Source organism: Osmia lignaria, unplaced genomic scaffold, assembly GCF_051020975.1.
Source record: "Osmia lignaria lignaria isolate PbOS001 unplaced genomic scaffold, iyOsmLign1 scaffold0006, whole genome shotgun sequence".
NCBI classification, from domain to species: Eukaryota; Metazoa; Arthropoda; class Insecta; order Hymenoptera; family Megachilidae; genus Osmia; species Osmia lignaria.
The window spans coordinates 10,896,266-10,923,061 of NW_027478163.1; positions in this window are offsets into that span (position 1 = coordinate 10,896,266).

The window sequence follows — 26,796 nt, forward strand, 5'->3', positions numbered from 1 at the left end:
GTAGTTTTCGAGATATATCGAGATATTTAAAAGTTCCGAAGCCGCACCAACATAATAGAGATACAGAAACACCGTGGCCCCTTTCTTTGAGATAACTCTGCACTATTGCGAGCTGGAAATGCCACTTCCAGTTTAGCTGTGCAGAAGAAGAACAACAAGAAGAAGAAATATCTCGAAATATGTCCGTCAGGCCAGTTCCTTTGAGATATATCTGCAAATATCTCGGAAACGAAGCGAGCTATGGCAAAATGTTAAGAGACCTTTTTTGTAGAGAATTATGTTTCCTACAATTTATATTCTATGATCTTTTTTAATCAGAAGCGTAGTTTTCGAGATATATCGAGATATTTAAAAGTTCCGAAGCCGCACCAACATAATAGAGATACAGAAACACCGTGGCCCCTTTCTTTGAGATAACTCTGCACTATTGCGCGCTGCAAATGCCACTTCCAGCTTAGCTGTGCAGAAGAAGAACAACAAGAAGAAGAAATATCTCGAAATATGTCCGTCAGGCCAGTTCCTTTGAGCTGAATCTGCAAATATCTCGGAAACGAAGCGAGCTATGGCAAAATGTTGAGAGACCTTTTTTGTAGAGAATAATATTTCCTACAATTTACGTTCTATGATATTTTTTGATCAGAAGCGTAGTTTTCGAGATATATCGAGATATTTAAAAGTTCCGAAGCCGCACCAACATAATAGAGATACAGAAACACCGTGGCCCCTTTCTTTGAGATAACTCTGCACTATTGCGAGCTGCAAATGCCACTTCCAGCTTTGCTGTGCAGAAGAAGAACAACAAGAAGAAGAAATATCTCGAAATATGTCCGTCAGGCCCCTTCCCTTGAGATAAATCTGCAAATATCTCGGAAACGAAGCGAGCTATGGCAAAATGGTAAGAGACCTTTATTGTAGGGAATTTAGTTTCCTACTTTTTATCTTCTATGATATTTTTCGATCAGAAGCGTAGTTTTCGAGATATATCGAGATATTTAAAAGTTCCGAAGCCGCACCAACATAATAGAGATACAGAAACACCGTGGCCCCTTTCTTTGAGATAACTCTGCACTAGTGCGAGCCGCAAATGCCACTTCCAGCTTAGCTGTGCAGAAGAAGAACAACAAGAAGAAGAAATATCTCGAAATATGTCCGTCAGGCCCCTTCCCTTGAGATAAATCTGCAAATATCTCGGAAACGAAGCGAGCTATGGCAAAATGTTAAGAGACCTTTTTTGTAGAGAATTAAGTTTCCTACTGTTTATGTTCTATGATATTTTTTGATCAGATGCGTAGTTTGTCGAGATATATCAAGATATTTAAAAGTTCCGAAGCCGCACCAACATAATAGAGATACAGAAACACCGTGGCCCCTTTCTTTGAGATAACTCTGCACTATTGCGAGCTGCAAATGCCACTTCCAGCTTTGCTGTGCAGAAGAAGAACAACAAGAAGAAGAAATATCTCGAAATATGTCCGTCAGGCCCCTTCCCTTGAGATAAATCTGCAAATATCTCGGAAACGAAGCGAGCTATGGCAAAATGGTAAGAGACCTTTTTTGTAGGGAATTAAGTTTCCTACTTTTTATCTTCTACGATATTTTTCGATCAGAGGCGTAGTTCTCGAGATATATCAAGATATTTAAAAGTTCCGAAGCCGCACCAACATAATAGAGATACAGAAACACCGTGGCCCCTTTCTTTGAGATAACTCTGCACTATTGCGAGCTGGAAATGCCACTTCCAGTTTAGCTGTGCAGAAGAAGAACAACAAGAAGAAGAAATATCTCGAAATATGTCCGTCAGGCCAGTTCCTTTGAGCTGAATCTGCAAATATCTCGGAAACGAAGCGAGCTATGGCAAAATGTTAAGAGACGTTTTTTGTAGAGAATTATGTTTCCTACAATTTATGTTCTATAATATTTTTTGATCAGAAGCGTAGTTTTCGAGATATATCGAGATATTTAAAAGTTCCGAAGCCGCACCAACATAATAGGGATACAGAAACACCGTGGCCCCTTTCTTTGAGATAACTCTGCACTAGTGCGAGCCGCAAATGCCACTTCCAGCTTAGCTGTGCAGAAGAAGAACAACAAGAAGAAGAAATATCTCGAAATATGTCCGTCAGGCCCCTTCCCTTGAGATATATCTGCAAATATCTCGGAAACGAAGCGAGCTATGGCAAAATGTTAAGAGACCTTTTTTGTAGAGAATAATATTTCCTACAATTTACGTTCTATGATATTTTTTGATCAGAAGCGTAGTTTTCGAGATATATCGAGATATTTAAAAGTTCCGAAGCCGCACCAACATAATAGAGATACAGAAACACCGTGGCCCCTTTCTTTGAGATAACTCTGCACTATTGCGAGCTGCAAATGCCACTTCCAGCTTTGCTGTGCAGAAGAAGAACAACAAGAAGAAGAAATATCTCGAAATATGTCCGTCAGGCCCCTTCCCTTGAGATAAATCTGCAAATATCTCGGAAACGAAGCGAGCTATGGCAAAATGGTAAGAGACCTTTTTTGTAGGGAATTAAGTTTCCTACTTTTTATCTTCTATGATATTTTTCGATCAGAGGCGTAGTTCTCGAGATATATCAAGATATTTAAAAGTTCCGAAGCCGCACCAACATAATAGAGATACAGAAACACCGTGGCCCCTTTCTTTGAGATAACTCTGCACTATTGCGAGCTGGAAATGCCACTTCCAGTTTAGCTGTGCAGAAGAAGAACAACAAGAAGAAGAAATATCTCGAAATATGTCCGTCAGGCCAGTTCCTTTGAGCTGAATCTGCAAATATCTCGGAAACGAAGCGAGCTATGGCAAAATGTTAAGAGACGTTTTTTGTAGAGAATTATGTTTCCTACAATTTATGTTCTATGATATTTTTTGATCAGAAGCGTAGTTTTCGAGATATATCGAGATATTTAAAAGTTCCGAAGCCGCACCAACATAATAGGGATACAGAAACACCGTGGCCCCTTTCTTTGAGATAACTCTGCACTAGTGCGAGCCGCAAATGCCACTTCCAGCTTAGCTGTGCAGAAGAAGAACAACAAGAAGAAGAAATATCTCGAAATATGTCCGTCAGGCCCCTTCCCTTGAGATATATCTGCAAATATCTCGGAAACGAAGCGAGCTATGGCAAAATGTTAAGAGACCTTTTTTGTAGAGAATTAAGTTTCCTACTTTTTATGTTCTATGATATTTTTTGATCAGATGCGTAGTTCTCGAGATATATCAAGATATTTAAAAGTTCCGAAGCCGCACCAACATAATAGAGATACAGAAACACCGTGGCCCCTTTCTTTGAGATAACTCTGCACTATTGCGAGCTGTAAATGCCACTTCCAGCTTAGCTGTGCAGAAGAAGAACAACAAGAAGAAGAAATATCTCGAAATATGTCCGTCAGGCCCCTTCCCTTGAGATATATCTGCAAATATCTCGGAAACGAAGCGAGCTATGGCAAAATGTTAAGAGACCTTTTTTGTAGAGAATTATGTTTCCTACAATTTATGTTCTACGATATTTTTTGATCAGAAGCGTAGTTTTCGAGATATATCGAGATATTTAAAAGTTCCGAAGCCGCACCAACATAATAGAGATACAGAAACACCGTGGCCCCTTTCTTTGAGATAACTCTGCACTAGTGCGAGCGGCAAATGCCACTTCCAGCTTAGCTGTGCAGAAGAAGAACAACAAGAAGAAGAAATATCTCGAAATATGTCCGTCAGGCCCCTTCCCTTGAGATAAATCTGCAAATATCTCGGAAACGAAGCGAGCTATGGCAAAATGTTAAGAGACCATTTTTGTAGAGAATTAAGTTTCCTACTTTTTATGTTCTATGATATTTTTTGATCAGATGCGTAGTTCTCGAGATATATCAAGATATTTAAAAGTTCCGAAGCCGCACCAACATAATAGAGATACAGAAACACCGTGGCCCCTTTCTTTGAGATAACTCTGCACTATTGCGAGCTGCAAATGCCACTTCCAGCTTAGCTGTGCAGAAGAAGAACAACAAGAAGAAGAAATATCTCGAAATATGTCCGTCAGGCCCCTTCCCTTGAGATAAATCTGCAAATATCTCGGAAACGAAGCGAGCTATGGCAAAATGTTTAGAGACCTTTCTTGTAGAGAATTAAGTTTCCTACCTTTTATGTAGTATGATATTTTATGATCAGATGCGTAGTTCTCGAGATATATCAAGATATTTAAAAGATCCGAAGCCGCACCAACATAATAGAGATACAGAAACACCGTGGCCCCTTTCTTTGAGATAACTCTGCACTATTGCGAGCTGCAAATGCCACTTCCAGCTTTGCTGTGCAGAAGAAGAACAACAAGAAGAAGAAATATCTCGAAATATGTCCGTCAGGCCCCTTCCCTTGAGATAAATCTGCAAATATCTCGGAAACGAAGCGAGCTATGGCAAAATGTTAAGAGACCTTTTTTGTAGAGAATTAAGTTTCCTACTTTTTATGTTCTATGATATTTTTTGATCAGATGCGTAGTTCTCGAGATATATCAAGATATTTAAAAGTTCCGAAGCCGCACCAACATAATAGAGATACAGAAACACCGTGGCCCCTTTCTTTGAGATAACTCTGCACTATTGCGAGCTGCAAATGCCACTTCCAGCTTAGCTGTGCAGAGGAAGAACAACAAGAAGAAGAAATATCTCGAAATATGTCCGTCAGGCCAGTTCCTTTGAGCTGAATCTGCAAATATCTCGGAAACGAAGCGAGCTATGGCAAAATGTTAAGAGACGTTTTTTGTAGAGAATTATGTTTCCTACAATTTATGTTCTATGATATTTTTTGATCAGAAGCGTAGTTTTCGAGATATATCGAGATATTTAAAAGTTCCGAAGCCGCACCAACATAATAGGGATACAGAAACACCGTGGCCCCTTTCTTTGAGATAACTCTGCACTAGTGCGAGCCGCAAATGCCACTTCCAGCTTAGCTGTGCAGAAGAAGAACAACAAGAAGAAGAAATATCTCGAAATATGTCCGTCAGGCCCCTTCCCTTGAGATAAATCTGCAAATATCTCGGAAACGAAGCGAGCTATGGCAAAATGTTTAGAGACCTTTCATGTAGAGAATTAAGTTTCCTACCTTTTATGTAGTATGATATTTTTTGATCAGATGCGTAGTTCTCGAGATATATCAAGATATTTAAAAGTTCCGAAGCCGCACCAACATAATAGAGATACAGAAACACCGTGGCCCCTTTCTTTGAGATAACTCTGCACTATTGCGAGCTGCAAATGCCACTTCCAGCTTAGCTGTGCAGAGGAAGAACAACAAGAAGAAGAAATATCTCGAAATATGTCCGTCAGGCCAGTTCCTTTGAGCTGAATCTGCAAATATCTCGGAAACGAAGCGAGCTATGGCAAAATGTTAAGAGACGTTTTTTGTAGAGAATTATGTTTCCTACAATTTATGTTCTATGATATTTTTTGATCAGAAGCGTAGTTTTCGAGATATATCGAGATATTTAAAAGTTCCGAAGCCGCACCAACATAATAGGGATACAGAAACACCGTGGCCCCTCTCTTTGAGATAACTCTGCACTATTGCGAGCTGCAAATGCCACTTCCAGCTTAGCTGTGCAGAAGAAGAACAACAAGAAGAAGAAATATCTCGAAATATGTCCGTCAGGCCCCTTCCCTTGAGATAAATCTGCAAATATCTCGGAAACGAAGCGAGCTATGGCAAAATGTTTAGAGACCTCTCTTGTAGAGAATTAAGTTTCCTACTTTTTATGTAGTATGATATTTTTTGATCAGATGCGTAGTTCTCGAGATATATCAAGATATTTAAAAGTTCCGAAGCCGCACCAACATAATAGAGATACAGAAACACCGTGGCCCATCTCTTTGAGATAACTCTGCACTATTGCGAGCTGCAAATGCCACTTCCAGCTTAGCTGTGCAGAAGAAGAACAACAAGAAGAAGAAATATCTCGAAATATGTCCGTCAGGCCCCTTCCCTTGAGATAAATCTGCAAATATCTCGGAAACGAAGCGAGCTATGGCAAAATGATTAGAGACCTTTCTTGTAGAGAATTAAGTTTCCTACTTTTTATGTAGTATGATATTTTTTGATCAGATGCGTAGTTCTCGAGATATATCAAGATATTTAAAAGTTCCGAAGCCGCACCAACATAACAGAGATACAGAAACACCATGGCCCCTTTCTTTGAGATAACTCTGCACTATTGCGCGCTGCAAATGCCACTTCCAGCTTAGCTGTGCAGACGAAGAACAACAAGAAGAAGAAATATCTCGAAATATGTCCGTCAGGCCCCTTCCCTTGAGATAAATCTGCAAATATCTCGGAAACGAAGCGAGCTATGGCAAAAGGTTAAGAGACCTTTTTTGTAGAGAATTAAGTTTCCTACTTTTTATGTTCTATGATATTTTTCGATCAGAGGCGTAGTTCTCGAGATATATCAAGATATTTAAAAGTTCCGAAGCCGCACCAACATAATAGAGATACAGAAACACCGTGGCCCCTTTCTTTGAGATAACTCTGCACGATTGCGAGCTGGAACTGCCACTTCCAGTTTAGCTGTGCAGAAGAAGAACAACAAGAAGAAGAAATATCTCGAAATATGTCCATCAGGACCCTTCCCTTGAGAAAAATCTGCAAATATCTCGGAAACGAAGCGAGCTATGGCAAAATGTTAAGAGACCTTTTTTGTAGAGAATAATGTTTCCTACAATTTACGTTCTATGATATTTTTTGATCAGAAGCGTAGTTTTCGAGATATATCGAGATATTTAAAAGTTCCGAAGCCGCACCAACATAATAGAGATACAGAAACACCGTGGCCCCTTTCTTTGAGATAACTCTGCACTATTGCGACCTGCAAATGCCACTTCCAGCTTAGCTGTGCAGAAGAAGAACAACAAGAAGAAGAAATATCTCGAAATATGTCCGTCAGGCCCCTTCCCTTGGGATATATCTGCAAATATCTCGGAAACGAAGCGAGCTATGGCAAAATGTTAAGAGACGTTTTTTGTAGAGAATTATGTTTCCTACAATTTATGTTCTATGATATTTTTTGATCAGAAGCGTAGTTTTCGAGATATATCGAGATATTTAAAAGTTCCGAAGCCGCACCAACATAATAGAGATACAGAAACACCCTGGCCCCTTTCTTTGAGATAACTCTGCACTACTGCGAGCTGTAAATGCCACTTCCAGTTTAGCTGTGCAGAGAAGAACAACAAGAAGAAGAAATATCTCGAAATATGTCCGACAGGCCCCTTCCCTTGAGATAAATCTGCAAATATCTCGGAAACGAAGCGAGCTATGGCGAAATGTTAAGAGACCTTTTTTGTAAAGAATTAAGTTTCCTACTTTTTATCTTCTATGATAGTTTTTGATCAGATGCGTAGTTCTCGAGATATATCAAGATATCTAAAAGTTCCGAAGCCGCACCAACATAATAGAGATACAGAAACACCGTGGCCCCTCTCTTTGAGATAACTCTGCACTATTGCGAGCTGCAAATGCCACTTCCAGCTTAGCTGTGCAGAAGAAGAACAACAAGAAGAAGAAATATCTCGAAATATGTCCGTCAGGCCCCTTCCCTTGAGATAAATCTGCAAATATCTCGGAAACGAAGCGAGCTATGGCAAAATGTTTAGAGACCTCTCTTGTAGAGAATTAAGTTTCCTACTTTTTATGTAGTATGATATTTTTTGATCAGATGCGTAGTTCTCGAGATATATCAAGATATTTAAAAGTTCCGAAGCCGCACCAACATAATAGAGATACAGAAACACCGTGGCCCCTTTCTTTGAGATAACTCTGCACGATTGCGAGCTGGAACTGCCACTTCCAGTTTAGCTGTGCAGAAGAAGAACAACAAGAAGAAGAAATATCTCGAAATATGTCCATCAGGACCCTTCCCTTGAGATAAATCTGCAAATATCTCGGAAACGAAGCGAGCTATGGCAAAATGTTAAGAGACCTTTTTTGTAGAGAATAATGTTTCCTACAATTTACGTTCTATGATATTTTTTGATCAGAAGCGTAGTTTTCGAGATATATCGAGATATTTAAAAGTTCCGAAGCCGCACCAACATAATAGAGATACAGAAACACCGTGGCCCCTTTCTTTGAGATAACTCTGCACTATTGCGACCTGCAAATGCCACTTCCAGCTTAGCTGTGCAGAAGAAGAACAACAAGAAGAAGAAATATCTCGAAATATGTCCGTCAGGCCCCTTCCCTTGGGATATATCTGCAAATATCTCGGAAACGAAGCGAGCTATGGCAAAATGTTAAGAGACGTTTTTTGTAGAGAATTATGTTTCCTACAATTTATGTTCTATGATATTTTTTGATCACAAGCGTAGTTTTCGAGATATATCGAGATGTTTAAAAGTTCCGAAGCCGCACCAACATAATAGAGATACAGAAACACCGTGGCCCCTTTCTTTGAGATAACTCTGCACTACTGCGAGCTGTAAATGCCACTTCCAGTTTAGCTGTGCAGAAGAAGAACAACAAGAAGAAGAAATATCTCGAAATATGTCCGACAGGCCCCTTCCCTTGAGATAAATCTGCAAATATCTCGGAAACGAAGCGAGCTATGGCGAAATGTTAAGAGACCTTTTTTGTAAAGAATTAAGTTTCCTACTTTTTATCTTCTATGATAGTTTTTGATCAGATGCGTAGTTCTCGAGATATATCAAGATATCTAAAAGTTCCGAAGCCGCACCAACATAATAGAGATACAGAAACACCGTGGCCCCTCTCTTTGAGATAACTCTGCACTATTGCGAGCTGCAAATGCCACTTCCAGCTTAGCTGTGCAGAAGAAGAACAACAAGAAGAAGAAATATCTCGAAATATGTCCGTCAGGCCCCTTCCCTTGAGATAAATCTGCAAATATCTCGGAAACGAAGCGAGCTATGGCAAAATGTTTAGAGACCTCTCTTGTAGAGAATTAAGTTTCCTACTTTTTATGTAGTATGATATTTTTTGATCAGATGCGTAGTTCTCGAGATATATCAAGATATTTAAAAGTTCCGAAGCCGCACCAACATAATAGAGATACAGAAACACCGTGGCCCCTCTCTTTGAGATAACTCTGCACTATTGCGAGCTGCAAATGCCACTTCCAGCTTAGCTGTGCAGAAGAAGAACAACAAGAAGAAGAAATATCTCGAAATATGTCCGTCAGGCCCCTTCCCTTGAGATAAATCTGCAAATATCTCGGAAACGAAGCGAGCCATGGCAAAATGTTTAGAGACCTTTCTTGTAGAGAATTAAGTTTCCTACTTTTTATGTAGTATGATATTTTTTGATCAGATGCGTAGTTCTCGAGATATATCAAGATATTTAAAAGTTCCGAAGCCGCACCAACATTAACAGAGATACAGAAACACCGTGGCCCCTTTCTTTGAGATAACTCTGCACTATTGCGCGCTGCAAATGCCACTTCCAGCTTAGCTGTGCAGAAGAAGAACAACAAGAAGAAGAAATATCTCGAAATATGTCCGTCAGGCCCCTTCCCTTGAGATAAATCTGCAAATATCTCGGAAACGAAGCGAGCTATGGCAAAATGTTAAGAGACCTTTTTTGTAGAGAATTAAGTTTCCTACTTTTTATGTTCTACGATATTTTTTGATCAGATGCGTAGTTCTCGAGATATATCAAGATATTTAAAAGTTCCGAAGCCGCACCAACATAATAGAGATACAGAAACACCGTGGCCCCTTTCTTTGAGATAACTCTGCACTATTGCGAGCTGCAAATGCCACTTCCAGCTTAGCTGTGCAGAGGAAGAACAACAAGAAGAAGAAATATCTCGAAATATGTCCGTCAGGCCAGTTCCTTTGAGCTGAATCTGCAAATATCTCGGAAACGAAGCGAGCTATGGCAAAATGTTAAGAGACGTTTTTTGTAGAGAATTATGTTTCCTACAATTTATGTTCTATGATATTTTTTGATCAGAAGCGTAGTTTTCGAGATATATCGAGATATTTAAAAGTTCCGAAGCCGCACCAACATAATAGAGATACAGAAACACCGTGGCCCCTTTCTTTGAGATAACTGTGCACTAGTGCGAGCCGCAAATGCCACTTCCAGCTTAGCTGTGCAGAAGAAGAACAACAAGAAGAAGAAATATCTCGAAATATGTCCGTCAGGCCCCTTCCCTTGAGATAAATCTGCAAATATCTCGGAAACGAAGCGAGCTATGGCAAAATGTTAAGAGACCTTTTTAGTAGAGAATTATGTTTCCTACTTTTTATGTTCTATGATATTTTTTGATCAGACGCGTAGTTCTCGAGATATATCAAGATATTTAAAAGTTCCGAAGCCGCACCAACATAATAGAGATACAGAAACACCGTGGCCCCTTTCTTTGAGATATCTCTGCACTATTGCGAGCCGCAAATGCCACTTCCAGCTTAGCTGTGCAGAAGAGGAACAACAGGAAGAAGAAATATCTCGAAATATGTCCGTTAGGCCCCTCCCTTGAGATAAATCTGCAAATATCTCGGAAACGAAGCGAGCTATGGCAAAATGTTAAGAGACCTTTCTTGTAGAGAATAATGTTTCCTACAATTTACGTTCTATGATATTTTTTGATCAGAAGCGTAGTTTTCGAGATATATCGAGATATTTAAAAGTTCCGAAGCCGCACCAACATAATAGAGATACAGAAACACCGTGGCCCCTTTCTTTGAGATAACTCTGCACTATTGCGACCTGCAAATGCCACTTCCAGCTTAGCTGTGCAGAAGAAGAACAACAAGAAGAAGAAATATCTCGAAATATGTCCGTCAGGCCCCTTCCCTTGGGATATATCTGCAAATATCTCGGGAACGAAGCGAGCTATGGCAAAATGTTTAGAGACCTCTCTTGTAGAGAATTAAGTTTCCTACTTTTTATGTAGTATGATATTTTTTGATCAGATGCGTAGTTCTCGAGATATATCAAGATATTTAAAAGTTCCGAAGCCGCACCAACATAATAGAGATACAGAAACACCGTGGCCCCTCTCTTTGAGATAACTCTGCACTATTGCGAGCTGCAAATGCCACTTCCAGCTTAGCTGTGCAGAAGAAGAACAACAAGAAGAAGAAATATCTCGAAATATGTCCGTCAGGCCCCTTCCCTTGAGATAAATCTGCAAATATCTCGGAAACGAAGCGAGCCATGGCAAAATGTTTAGAGACCTTTCTTGTAGAGAATTAAGTTTCCTACTTTTTATGTAGTATGATATTTTTTGATCAGATGCGTAGTTCTCGAGATATATCAAGATATTTAAAAGTTCCGAAGCCGCACCAACATTAACAGAGATACAGAAACACCGTGGCCCCTTTCTTTGAGATAACTCTGCACTATTGCGCGCTGCAAATGCCACTTCCAGCTTAGCTGTGCAGAAGAAGAACAACAAGAAGAAGAAATATCTCGAAATATGTCCGTCAGGCCCCTTCCCTTGAGATAAATCTGCAAATATCTCGGAAACGAAGCGAGCTATGGCAAAATGTTAAGAGACCTTTTTTGTAGAGAATTAAGTTTCCTACTTTTTATGTTCTACGATATTTTTTGATCAGATGCGTAGTTCTCGAGATATATCAAGATATTTAAAAGTTCCGAAGCCGCACCAACATAATAGAGATACAGAAACACCGTGGCCCCTTTCTTTGAGATAACTCTGCACTATTGCGAGCTGCAAATGCCACTTCCAGCTTAGCTGTGCAGAGGAAGAACAACAAGAAGAAGAAATATCTCGAAATATGTCCGTCAGGCCAGTTCCTTTGAGCTGAATCTGCAAATATCTCGGAAACGAAGCGAGCTATGGCAAAATGTTAAGAGACGTTTTTTGTAGAGAATTATGTTTCCTACAATTTATGTTCTATGATATTTTTTGATCAGAAGCGTAGTTTTCGAGATATATCGAGATATTTAAAAGTTCCGAAGCCGCACCAACATAATAGAGATACAGAAACACCGTGGCCCCTTTCTTTGAGATAACTGTGCACTAGTGCGAGCCGCAAATGCCACTTCCAGCTTAGCTGTGCAGAAGAAGAACAACAAGAAGAAGAAATATCTCGAAATATGTCCGTCAGGCCCCTTCCCTTGAGATAAATCTGCAAATATCTCGGAAACGAAGCGAGCTATGGCAAAATGTTAAGAGACCTTTTTAGTAGAGAATTATGTTTCCTACTTTTTATGTTCTATGATATTTTTTGATCAGACGCGTAGTTCTCGAGATATATCAAGATATTTAAAAGTTCCGAAGCCGCACCAACATAATAGAGATACAGAAACACCGTGGCCCCTTTCTTTGAGATATCTCTGCACTATTGCGAGCCGCAAATGCCACTTCCAGCTTAGCTGTGCAGAAGAGGAACAACAGGAAGAAGAAATATCTCGAAATATGTCCGTTAGGCCCCTCCCTTGAGATAAATCTGCAAATATCTCGGAAACGAAGCGAGCTATGGCAAAATGTTAAGAGACCTTTTTTGTAGAGAATAATGTTTCCTACAATTTACGTTCTATGATATTTTTTGATCAGAAGCGTAGTTTTCGAGATATATCGAGATATTTAAAAGTTCCGAAGCCGCACCAACATAATAGAGATACAGAAACACCGTGGCCCCTTTCTTTGAGATAACTCTGCACTATTGCGACCTGCAAATGCCACTTCCAGCTTAGCTGTGCAGAAGAAGAACAACAAGAAGAAGAAATATCTCGAAATATGTCCGTCAGGCCCCTTCCCTTGGGATATATCTGCAAATATCTCGGGAACGAAGCGAGCTATGGCAAAATGTTAAGAGACGTTTTTTGTAGAGAATTATGTTTCCTACAATTTATGTTCTATGATATTTTTTGATCAGAAGCGTAGTTTTCGAGATATATCGCGATATTTAAAAGTTCCGAAGCCGCACCAACATAATAGAGATACAGAAACACCGTGGCCCCTTTCTTTGAGATAACTCTGCACTACTGCGAGCTGTAAATGCCACTTCCAGTTTAGCTGTGCAGAAGAAGAACAACAAGAAGAAGAAATATCTCGAAATATGTCCGACAGGCCCCTTCCCTTGAAATAAATCTGCAAATATCTCGGAAACGAAGCGAGCTATGGCGAAATGTTAAGAGACCTTTTTTGTAAAGAATTAAGTTTCCTACTTTTTATCTTCTATGATAGTTTTTGATCAGATGCGTAGTTCTCGAGATATATCAAGATATCTAAAAGTTCCGAAGCCGCACCAACATAATAGAGATACAGAAACACCGTGGCCCCTCTCTTTGAGATAACTCTGCACTATTGCGAGCTGCAAATGCCACTTCCAGCTTAGCTGTGCAGAAGAAGAACAACAAGAAGAAGAAATATCTCGAAATATGTCCGTCAGGCCCCTTCCCTTGAGATAAATCTGCAAATATCTCGGAAACGAAGCGAGCTATGGCAAAATGTTTAGAGACCTCTCTTGTAGAGAATTAAGTTTGCTACTTTTTATGTAGTATGATATTTTTTGATCAGATGCGTAGTTCTCGAGATATATCAAGATATTTAAAAGTTCCGAAGCCGCACCAACATAATAGAGATACAGAAACACCGTGGCCCATCTCTTTGAGATAACTCTGCACTATTGCGAGCTGCAAATGCCACTTCCAGCTTAGCTGTGCAGAAGAAGAACAACAAGAAGAAGAAATATCTCGAAATATGTCCGTCAGGCCCCTTCCCTTGAGATAAATCTGCAAATATCTCGGAAACGAAGCGAGCTATGGCAAAATGATTAGAGGCCTTTCTTGTAGATAATTAAGTTTCCTACTTTTTATGTAGTATGATATTTTTTGATCAGATGCGTAGTTCTCGAGATATATCAAGATATTTAAAAGTTCCGAAGCCGCACCAACATAACAGAGATACAGAAACACCATGGCCCCTTTCTTTGAGATAACTCTGCACTATTGCGCGCTGCAAATGCCACTTCCAGCTTAGCTGTGCAGACGAAGAACAACAAGAAGAAGAAATATCTCGAAATATGTCCGTCAGGCCCCTTCCCTTGAGATAAATCGGCAAATATCTCGGAAACGAAGCGAGCTATGGCAAAATGTTAAGAGACCTTTTTTGTAGAGAATTAAGTTTCCTACTTTTTATGTTCTATGATATTTTTCGATCAGAGGCGTAGTTCTCGAGATATATCAAGATATTTAAAAGTTCCGAAGCCGCACCAACATAATAGAGATACAGAAACACCGTGGCCCCTTTCTTTGAGATAACTCTGCACGATTGCGAGCTGGAACTGCCACTTCCAGTTTAGCTGTGCAGAAGAAGAACAACAAGAAGAAGAAATATCTCGAAATATGTCCATCAGGACCCTTCCCTTGAGAAAAATCTGCAAATATCTCGGAAACGAAGCGAGCTATGGCAAAATGTTAAGAGACCTTTTTTGTAGAGAATAATGTTTCCTACAATTTACGTTCTATGATATTTTTTGATCAGAAGCGTAGTTTTCGAGATATATCGAGATATTTAAAAGTTCCGAAGCCGCACCAACATAATAGAGATACAGAAACACCGTGGCCCCTTTCTTTGAGATAACTCTGCACTATTGCGACCTGCAAATGCCACTTCCAGCTTAGCTGTGCAGAAGAAGAACAACAAGAAGAAGAAATATCTCGAAATATGTCCGTCAGGCCCCTTCCCTTGGGATATATCTGCAAATATCTCGGAAACGAAGCGAGCTATGGCAAAATGTTAAGAGACGTTTTTTGTAGAGAATTATGTTTCCTACAATTTATGTTCTATGATATTTTTTGATCAGAAGCGTAGTTTTCGAGATATATCGAGATATTTAAAAGTTCCGAAGCCGCACCAACATAATAGAGATACAGAAACACCGTGGCCCCTTTCTTTGAGATAACTCTGCACTACTGCGAGCTGTAAATGCCACTTCCAGTTTAGCTGTGCAGAAGAAGAACAACAAGAAGAAGAAATATCTCGAAATATGTCCGACAGGCCCCTTCCCTTGAGATAAATCTGCAAATATCTCGGAAACGAAGCGAGCTATGGCGAAATGTTAAGAGACCTTTTTTGTAAAGAATTAAGTTTCCTACTTTTTATCTTCTATGATAGTTTTTGATCAGATGCGTAGTTCTCGAGATATATCAAGATATCTAAAAGTTCCGAAGCCGCACCAACATAATAGAGATACAGAAACACCGTGGCCCCTCTCTTTGAGATAACTCTGCACTATTGCGAGCTGCAAATGCCACTTCCAGCTTAGCTGTGCAGACGAAGAACAACAAGAAGAAGAAATATCTCGAAATATGTCCGTCAGGCCCCTTCCCTTGAGATAAATCTGCAAATATCTCGGAAACGAAGCGAGCTATGGCAAAATGTTAAGAGACCTTTTTTGTAGAGAATTAAGTTTCCTACTTTTTATGTTCTATGATATTTTTCGATCAGAGGCGTAGTTCTCGAGATATATCAAGATATTTAAAAGTTCCGAAGCCGCACCAACATAATAGAGATACAGAAACACCGTGGCCCCTTTCTTTGAGATAACTCTGCACGATTGCGAGCTGGAACTGCCACTTCCAGTTTAGCTGTGCAGAAGAAGAACAACAAGAAGAAGAAATATCTCGAAATATGTCCATCAGGACCCTTCCCTTGAGAAAAATCTGCAAATATCTCGGAAACGAAGCGAGCTATGGCAAAATGTTAAGAGACCTTTTTTGTAGAGAATAATGTTTCCTACAATTTACGTTCTATGATATTTTTTGATCAGAAGCGTAGTTTTCGAGATATATCGAGATATTTAAAAGTTCCGAAGCCGCACCAACATAATAGAGATACAGAAACACCGTGGCCCCTTTCTTTGAGATAACTCTGCACTATTGCGACCTGCAAATGCCACTTCCAGCTTAGCTGTGCAGAAGAAGAACAACAAGAAGAAGAAATATCTCGAAATATGTCCGTCAGGCCCCTTCCCTTGGGATATATCTGCAAATATCTCGGAAACGAAGCGAGCTATGGCAAAATGTTAAGAGACGTTTTTTGTAGAGAATTATGTTTCCTACAATTTATGTTCTATGATATTTTTTGATCAGAAGCGTAGTTTTCGAGATATATCGAGATATTTAAAAGTTCCGAAGCCGCACCAACATAATAGAGATACAGAAACACCGTGGCCCCTTTCTTTGAGATAACTCTGCACTACTGCGAGCTGTAAATGCCACTTCCAGTTTAGCTGTGCAGAAGAAGAACAACAAGAAGAAGAAATATCTCGAAATATGTCCGACAGGCCCCTTCCCTTGAGATAAATCTGCAAATATCTCGGAAACGAAGCGAGCTATGGCGAAATGTTAAGAGACCTTTTTTGTAAAGAATTAAGTTTCCTACTTTTTATCTTCTATGATAGTTTTTGATCAGATGCGTAGTTCTCGAGATATATCAAGATATCTAAAAGTTCCGAAGCCGCACCAACATAATAGAGATACAGAAACACCGTGGCCCCTCTCTTTGAGATAACTCTGCACTATTGCGAGCTGCAAATGCCACTTCCAGCTTAGCTGTGCAGAAGAAGAACAACAAGAAGAAGAAATATCTCGAAATATGTCCGTCAGGCCCCTTCCCTTGAGATAAATCTGCAAATATCTCGGAAACGAAGCGAGCTATGGCAAAATGTTTAGAGACCTCTCTTGTAGAGAATTAAGTTTCCTACTTTTTATGTAGTATGATATTTTTTGATCAGATGCGTAGTTCTCGAGATATATCAAGATATTTAAAAGTTCCGAAGCCGCACCAACATAATAGAGATACAGAAACACCGTGGCCCCTTTCTTTGAGATAACTCTGCACGATTGCGAGCTGGAACTGCCACTTCCAGTTTAGCTGTGCAGAAGAAGAACAACAAGAAGAAGAAATATCTCGAAATATGTCCATCAGGACCCTTCCCTTGAGATAAATCTGCAAATATCTCGGAAACGAAGCGAGCTATGGCAAAATGTTAAGAGACCTTTTTTGTAGAGAATAATGTTTCCTACAATTTACGCTCTATGATATTTTTTGATCAGAAGCGTAGTTTTCGAGATATATCGAGATATTTAAAAGTTCCGAAGCCGCACCAACATAATAGAGATACAGAAACACCGTGGCCCCTTTCTTTGAGATAACTCTGCACTATTGCGACCTGCAAATGCCACTTCCAGCTTAGCTGTGCAGAAGAAGAACAACAAGAAGAAGAAATATCTCGAAATATGTCCGTCAGGCCCCTTCCCTTGGGATATATCTGCAAATATCTCGGAAACGAAGCGAGCTATGGCAAAATGTTAAGAGACGTTTTTTGTAGAGAATTATGTTTCCTACAATTTATGTTCTATGATATTTTTTGATCACAAGCGTAGTTTTCGAGATATATCGAGATGTTTAAAAGTTCCGAAGCCGCACCAACATAATAGAGATACAGAAACACCGTGGCCCCTTTCTTTGAGATAACTCTGCACTACTGCGAGCTGTAAATGCCACTTCCAGTTTAGCTGTGCAGAAGAAGAACAACAAGAAGAAGAAATATCTCGAAATATGTCCGACAGGCCCCTTCCCTTGAGATAAATCTGCAAATATCTCGGAAACGAAGCGAGCTATGGCGAAATGTTAAGAGACCTTTTTTGTAAAGAATTAAGTTTCCTACTTTTTATCTTCTATGATAGTTTTTGATCAGATGCGTAGTTCTCGAGATATATCAAGATATCTAAAAGTTCCGAAGCCGCACCAACATAATAGAGATACAGAAACACCGTGGCCCCTCTCTTTGAGATAACTCTGCACTATTGCGAGCTGCAAATGCCACTTCCAGCTTAGCTGTGCAGAAGAAGAACAACAAGAAGAAGAAATATCTCGAAATATGTCCGTCAGGCCCCTTCCCTTGAGATAAATCTGCAAATATCTCGGAAACGAAGCGAGCTATGGCAAAATGTTTAGAGACCTCTCTTGTAGAGAATTAAGTTTCCTACTTTTTATGTAGTATGATATTTTTTGATCAGATGCGTAGTTCTCGAGATATATCAAGATATTTAAAAGTTCCGAAGCCGCACCAACATAATAGAGATACAGAAACACCGTGGCCCCTCTCTTTGAGATAACTCTGCACTATTGCGAGCTGCAAATGCCACTTCCAGCTTAGCTGTGCAGAAGAAGAACAACAAGAAGAAGAAATATCTCGAAATATGTCCGTCAGGCCCCTTCCCTTGAGATAAATCTGCAAATATCTCGGAAACGAAGCGAGCCATGGCAAAATGTTTAGAGACCTTTCTTGTAGAGAATTAAGTTTCCTACTTTTTATGTAGTATGATATTTTTTGATCAGATGCGTAGTTCTCGAGATATATCAAGATATTTAAAAGTTCCGAAGCCGCACCAACATTAACAGAGATACAGAAACACCGTGGCCCCTTTCTTTGAGATAACTCTGCACTATTGCGCGCTGCAAATGCCACTTCCAGCTTAGCTGTGCAGAAGAAGAACAACAAGAAGAAGAAATATCTCGAAATATGTCCGTCAGGCCCCTTCCCTTGAGATAAATCTGCAAATATCTCGGAAACGAAGCGAGCTATGGCAAAATGTTAAGAGACCTTTTTTGTAGAGAATTAAGTTTCCTACTTTTTATGTTCTATGATATTTTTCGATCAGAGGCGTAGTTCTCGAGATATATCAAGATATTTAAAAGTTCCGAAGCCGCACCAACATAATAGAGATACAGAAACACCGTGGCCCCTTTCTTTGAGATAACTCTGCACGATTGCGAGCTGGAAATGCCACTTCCAGTTTAGCTGTGCAGAAGAAGAACAACAAGAAGTAGAAATATCTCGAAATATGTCCATCAGGACCCTTCCCTTGAGATAAATCTGCAAATATCTCGGAAACGAAGCGAGCTATGGCAAAATGTTAAGAGACCTTTTTTGTAGAGAATAATGTTTCCTACAATTTACGTTCTATGATATTTTTTGATCAGAAGCGTAGTTTTCGAGATATATCGAGATATTTATTAAAGTTCCGAAGCCGCACCAACATAATAGAGATACAGAAACACCGTGGCCCCTTTCTTTGAGATAACTCTGCACTATTGCGACCTGCAAATGCCACTTCCAGCTTAGCTGTGCAGAAGAAGAACAACAAGAAGGAGAAATATCTCGAAATATGTCCGTCAGGCCCCTTCCCTTGGGATATATCTGCAAATATCTCGGAAACGAAGCGAGCTATGGCAAAATGTTGAGAGACGTTTTTCGTAGAGAATTATGTTTCCTACAATTTATCTTCTATGATATTTTTTGATCAGAAGCGTAGTTTTCGAGATATATCGAGATATTTAAAAGTTCCGAAGCCGCACCAACATAATAGAGATACAGAAACACCGTGGTCCCTTTCTTTGAGATAACTGTGTACTAGTGCGAGCCGCAAATGCCACTTCCAGCTTAGCTGTGCAGAAGAAGAACAACAAGAAGAAGAAATATCTCGAAATATGTCCGTCAGGCCCCTTCCCTTGAGATAAATCTGCAAATATCTCGGAAACGAAGCGAGCTATGGCAAAATGTTAAGAGACCTTTCTTGTAGAGAATTAAGTTTCCTACTTTTTATGTAGTATGATATTTTTTGATCAGATGCGTAGTTCTCGAGATATATCAAGATATTTAAAAGTTCCGAAGCCGCACCAACATAACAGAGATACAGAAACGCCGTGGCCCCTTTCTTTGAGATAACTCTGCACTATTGCGCGCTGCAAATGCCACTTCCAGCTTAGCTGTGCAGAAGAAGAAATATCTCGAAATATGTCCGTCAGGCCCCTTCCCTTGAGATAAATCTGCAAATATCTCGGAAACGAAGCGAGCTATGGCAAAATGTTGAGAGACCTTTTTTGTAGAGAATTAAGTTTCCTACTTTTTATGTTCTATGATATTTTTCGATCAGAGGCGTAGTTCTCGAGATATATCAAGATATTTAAAAGTTCCGAAGCCGCACCAACATAATAGAGATACAGAAACACCGTGGCCCCTTTCTTTGAGATAACTCTGCACGATTGCGAGCTGGAAATGCCACTTCCAGTTTAGCTGTGCAGAAGAAGAACAACAAGAAGAAGAAATATCTCGAAATATGTCCATCAGGGCCCTTCCCTTGAGATATATCTGCAAATATCTCGGAAACGAAGCGAGCTATGGCAAAATGTTAAGAGACGTTTTTTGTAGAGAATTATGTTTCCTACAATTTATGTTCTATGATATTTTTTGATCAGAAGCGTAGTTTTCGAGATATATCGAGATATTTAAAAGTTCCGAAGCCGCACCAACATAATAGAGATACAGAAACACCGTGGCCCCTTTCTTTGAGATAACTGTGTACTAGTGCGAGCCGCAAATGCCACTTCCAGCTTAGCTGTGCAGAAGAAGAACAACAAGAAGAAGAAATATCTCGAAATATGTCCGTCAGGCCCCTTCCCTTGAGATAAATCTGCAAATATCTCGGAAACGAAGCGAGCTATGGCAAAATGTTAAGAGACCTTTCTTGTAGAGAATTAAGTTTCCTACTTTTTATGTAGTATGATATTTTTTGATCAGATGCGTAGTTCTCGAGATATATCAAGATATTTAAAAGTTCCGAAGCCGCACAAACATAACAGAGATACAGAAACACCGTGGCCCCTTTCTTTGAGATAACTCTGCACTATTGCGCGCTGCAAATGCCACTTCCAGCTTAGCTGTGCAGAAGAAGAACAACATGAAGAAGAAATATCTCGAAATATGTCCGTCAGGCCCCTTCCCTTGAGATAAATCTGCAAATATCTCGGAAACGAAGCGAGCTATTGCAAAATGTTAAGAGACCTTTTTTGTAGAGAATTAAGTTTCCTACTTTTTATGTTCTATGATATTTTTCGATCAGAGGCGTAGTTCTCGAGATATATCAAGATATTTAAAAGTTCCGAAGCCGCACCAACATAATAGAGATACAGAAACACCGTGGCCCCTTTCTTTGAGATAACTCTGCACGATTGCGAGCTGGAAATGCCACTTCCAGTTTAGCTGTGCAGAAGAAGAACAACATGAAGAAGAAATATCTCGAAATATGTCCATCAGGACCCTTCCCTTGAGATAAATCTGCAAATATCTCGGAAACGAAGCGAGCTATGGCAAAATGTTAAGAGACCTTTTTTGTAGAGAATTAAGTTTCCTACTTTTTATGTTCTATGATATTTTTTGATCAGATGCGTAGTTCTCGAGATATATCAAGATATTTAAAAGTTCCGAAGCCGCACCAACATAATAGAGATACAGAAACACCGTGGCCCCTTTCTTTGAGATAACTCTGCACAATTGGGAGCTGCAAATGCCACTTCCAGCTTAGCTGTGCAGAAGAAGAACAACAAGAAGAAGAAATATCTCGAAATATGTCCGTCAGGCCCCTTCCCTTGAGATAAATCTGCAAATATCTCGGAAACGAAGCGAGCTATGGCAAAATGTTAAGAGACCTTTCTTGTAGAGAATTAAGTTTCCTACTTTTTATGTAGTATGATATTTTTTGATAAGATGCGTAGTTCTCGAGATATATCAAGATATTTAAAAGTTCCGAAGCCGCACCAACATAACAGAGATACAGAAACACCGTGGCCCCTTTCTTTGAGATAACTCTGCACTATTGCGCGCTGCAAATGCCACTTCCAGCTTAGCTGTGCAGAAGAAGAACAACATGAAGAAGAAATATCTCGAAATATGTCCGTCAGGCCCCTTCCCTTGAGATAAATCTGCAAATATCTCGGAAACGAAGCGAGCGATGGCAAAATGTTAAGAGACCTTTTTTGTAGAGAATAATGTTTCCTACAATTTACGTTCTATGATATTTTTTGATCAGAAGCGTAGTTTTCGAGATATATCGAGATATTTAAAAGTTCCGAAGGCGCACCAACATAATAGAGATACAGAAACACCGTGGCCCCTTTCTTTGAGATAACTCTGCACTATTGCGACCTACAAATGCCACTTCCAGCTTAGCTGTGCAGAAGAAGAACAACAAGAAGAAGAAATATCTCGAAATATGTCCGTCAGGCCCCTTCCCTTGAGATAAATCTGCAAATATCTCGGAAACGAAGCGAGCTATGGCAAAATGTTAAGAGACCTTTCTTGTAGAGAATTAAGTTTCCTACTTTTTATGTAGTATGATATTTTTTGATAAGATGCGTAGTTCTCGAGATATATCAAGATATTTAAAAGTTCCGAAGCCGCACCAACATAACAGAGATACAGAAACACCGTGGCCCCTTTCTTTGAGATAACTCTGCACTATTGCGCGCTGCAAATGCCACTTCCAGCTTAGCTGTGCAGAAGAAGAACAACATGAAGAAGAAATATCTCGAAATATGTCCGTCAGGCCCCTTCCCTTGAGATAAATCTGCAAATATCTCGGAAACGAAGCGAGCGATGGCAAAATGTTAAGAGACCTTTTTTGTAGAGAATAATGTTTCCTACAATTTACGTTCTATGATATTTTTTGATCAGAAGCGTAGTTTTCGAGATATATCGAGATATTTAAAAGTTCCGAAGGCGCACCAACATAATAGAGATACAGAAACACCGTGGCCCCTTTCTTTGAGATAACTCTGCACTATTGCGACCTACAAATGCCACTTCCAGCTTAGCTGTGCAGAAGAAGAACAACAAGAAGAAGAAATATCTCGAAATATGTCCGTCAGGCCTCTTCCCTTGAGATATATCTGCAAATATCTCGGAAAGGAAGCGAGCTATGGCAAAATGTTAAGAGACCTTCTTTGTAGAGAATTATGTTTCCTACAATTTATGCTCTATGATATTTTTTGATCAGAAGCGTAGTTTTCGAGATATATCGAGATATTTAAAAGTTCCGAAGCCGCACCAACATAATAGAGATACAGAAACACCGTGGCCCCTTTCTTTGAGATAACTCTGCACTAGTGCGAGCCGCAAATGCCACGTCCAGCTTAGCTGTGCAGAAGAAGAACAACAAGAAGAAGAAATATCTCGAAATATGTCCGTCATGCCCCTTCCCTTGAGATAAATCTGCAAATATCTCGGAAACGAAGCGAGCTATGGCAAAATGTTAAGAGACCTTTTTTGTAGAGAATTAAGTTTCCTACTTTTTATGTTCTATGATATTTTTTGATCAGATGCGTAGTTCTCGAGATATATCAAGATATTTAAAAGTTCCGAAGCCGCACCAACATAATAGAGATACAGAAACACCGTGGCCCCTTTCTTTGAGATAACTCTGCACTAGTGCGAGCCGCAAATGCCACTTCCAGCTTAGCTGTGCAGAAGAAGAACAACAAGAAGAAGAAATATCTCGAAATATGTCCGTTAGGCCCCTTCCCTTGAGATAAACCTGCAAATATCTCGGAAACGAAGCGAGCTATGGCAAAATGTTAAGAGACCTTTTTTGTAGAGAATTAAGTTTCCTACTTTTTATGTTCTATAATATTTTTTGATCAGATGCGTAGTTCTCGAGATATATCAAGATATTTAAAAGTTCCGAAGCCGCACAAACATAATAGAGATACAGAAACACCGTGGCCCCTTTCTTTGAGATAACTCTGCACTATTGCGAGCTGCAAATGCCACTTCCAGCTTAGCTGTGCAGAAGAAGAACAACAAGAAGAAGAAATATCTCGAAATATGTCCGTCAGGCCCCTTCCCTTGAGATAAATCTGCAAATATCTCGGAAACGAAGAGAGCTATGGCAAAATGTTAAGAGACCTTTCTTGTAGAGAATTAAGTTTCCTACTTTTTATGTAGTATGATATTTTTTGATAAGATGCGTAGTTCTCGAGATATATCAAGATATTTAAAAGTTCCGAAGCCGCACCAACATAACAGAGATACAGAAACACCGTGGCCCCTTTCTTTGAGATAACTCTGCACTATTGCGCGCTGCAAATGCCACTTCCAGCTTAGCTGTGCAGAAGAAGAACAACATGAAGAAGAAATATCTCGAAATATGTCCGTCAGGCCCCTTCCCTTGAGATAAATCTGCAAATATCTCGGAAACGAAGCGAGCGATGGCAAAATGTTAAGAGACCTTTTTTGTAGAGAATAATGTTTCCTACAATTTACGTTCTATGATATTTTTTGATCAGAAGCGTAGTTTTCGAGATATATCGAGATATTTAAAAGTTCCGAAGGCGCACCAACATAATAGAGATACAGAAACACCGTGGCCCCTTTCTTTGAGATAACTCTGCACTATTGCGACCTACAAATGCCACTTCCAGCTTAGCTGTGCAGAAGAAGAACAACAAGAAGAAGAAATATCTCGAAATATGTCCGTCAGGCCCCTTCCCTTGAGATATATCTGCAAATATCTCGGAAAGGAAGCGAGCTATGGCAAAATGTTAAGAGACCTTCTTTGTAGAGAATTATGTTTCCTACAATTTATGCTCTATGATATTTTTTGATCAGAAGCGTAGTTTTCGAGATATATCGAGATATTTAAAAGTTCCGAAGCCGCACCAACATAATAGAGATACAGAAACACCGTGGCCCCTTTCTTTGAGATAACTCTGCACTATTGCGCGCTGCAAATGCCACTTCCAGCTTAGCTGTGCAGAAGAAGAACAACATGAAGAAGAAATATCTCGAAATATGTCCGTCAGGCCCCTTCCCTTGAGATAAATCTGCAAATATCTCGGAAACGAAGCGAGCGATGGCAAAATGTTAAGAGACCTTTTTTGTAGAGAATAATGTTTCCTACAATTTACGTTCTATGATATTTTTTGATCAGAAGCGTAGTTTTCGAGATATATCGAGATATTTAAAAGTTCCGAAGGCGCACCAACATAATAGAGATACAGAAACACCGTGGCCCCTTTCTTTGAGATAACTCTGCACTATTGCGACCTACAAATGCCACTTCCAGCTTAGCTGTGCAGAAGAAGAACAACAAGAAGAAGAAATATCTCGAAATATGTCCGTCAGGCCCCTTCCCTTGAGATATATCTGCAAATATCTCGGAATGGAAGCGAGCTATGGCAAAATGTTAAGAGACCTTCTTTGTAGAGAATTATGTTTCCTACAATTTATGCTCTATGATATTTTTTGATCAGAAGCGTAGTTTTCGAGATATATCGAGATATTTAAAAGTTCCGAAGCCGCACCAACATAATAGAGATACAGAAACACCGTGGCCCCTTTCTTTGAGATAACTCTGCACTATTGCGCGCTGCAAATGCCACTTCCAGCTTAGCTGTGCAGAAGAAGAACAACATGAAGAAGAAATATCTCGAAATATGTCCGTCAGGCCCCTTCCCTTGAGATAAATCTGCAAATATCTCGGAAACGAAGCGAGCGATGGCAAAATGTTAAGAGACCTTTTTTGTAGAGAATAATGTTTCCTACAATTTACGTTCTATGATATTTTTTGATCAGAAGCGTAGTTTTCGAGATATATCGAGATATTTAAAAGTTCCGAAGGCGCACCAACATAATAGAGATACAGAAACACCGTGGCCCCTTTCTTTGAGATAACTCTGCACTATTGCGACCTACAAATGCCACTTCCAGCTTAGCTGTGCAGAAGAAGAACAACAAGAAGAAGAAATATCTCGAAATATGTCCGTCAGGCCCCTTCCCTTGAGATATATCTGCAAATATCTCGGAATGGAAGCGAGCTATGGCAAAATGTTAAGAGACCTTCTTTGTAGAGAATTATGTTTCCTACAATTTATGCTCTATGATATTTTTTGATCAGAAGCGTAGGTTTCGAGATATATCGAGATATTTAAAAGTTCCGAAGCCGCACCAACATAATAGAGATACAGAAACACCGTGGCCCCTTTCTTTGAGATAACTCTGCACTAGTGCGAGCCGCAAATGCCACGTCCAGCTTAGCTGTGCAGAAGAAGAACAACAAGAAGAAGAAATATCTCGAAATATGTCCGTCATGCCCCTTCCCTTGAGATAAATCTGCAAATATCTCGGAAACGAAGCGAGCGATGGCAAAATGTTAAGAGACCTTTTTTGTAGAGAATAATGTTTCCTACAATTTACGTTCTATGATATTTTTTGATCAGAAGCGTAGTTTTCGAGATATATCGAGATATTTAAAAGTTCCGAAGGCGCACCAACATAATAGAGATACAGAAACACCGTGGCCCCTTTCTTTGAGATAACTCTGCACTATTGCGACCTACAAATGCCACTTCCAGCTTAGCTGTGCAGAAGAAGAACAACAAGAAGAAGAAATATCTCGAAATATGTCCGTCAGGCCCCTTCCCTTGAGATAAATCTGCAAATATCTCGGAAACGAAGCGAGCGATGGCAAAATGTTAAGAGACCTTTTTTGTAGAGAATAATGTTTCCTACAATTTACGTTCTATGATATTTTTTGATCAGAAGCGTAGTTTTCGAGATATATCGAGATATTTAAAAGTTCCGAAGGCGCACCAACATAATAGAGATACAGAAACACCGTGGCCCCTTTCTTTGAGATAACTCTGCACTATTGCGACCTACAAATGCCACTTCCAGCTTAGCTGTGCAGAAGAAGAACAACAAGAAGAAGAAATATCTCGAAATATGTCCGTCAGGCCCCTTCCCTTGAGATATATCTGCAAATATCTCGGAAAGGAAGCGAGCTATGGCAAAATGTTAAGAGACCTTCTTTGTAGAGAATTATGTTTCCTACAATTTATGCTCTATGATATTTTTTGATCAGAAGCGTAGTTTTCGAGATATATCGAGATATTTAAAAGTTCCGAAGCCGCACCAACATAATAGAGATACAGAAACACCGTGGCCCCT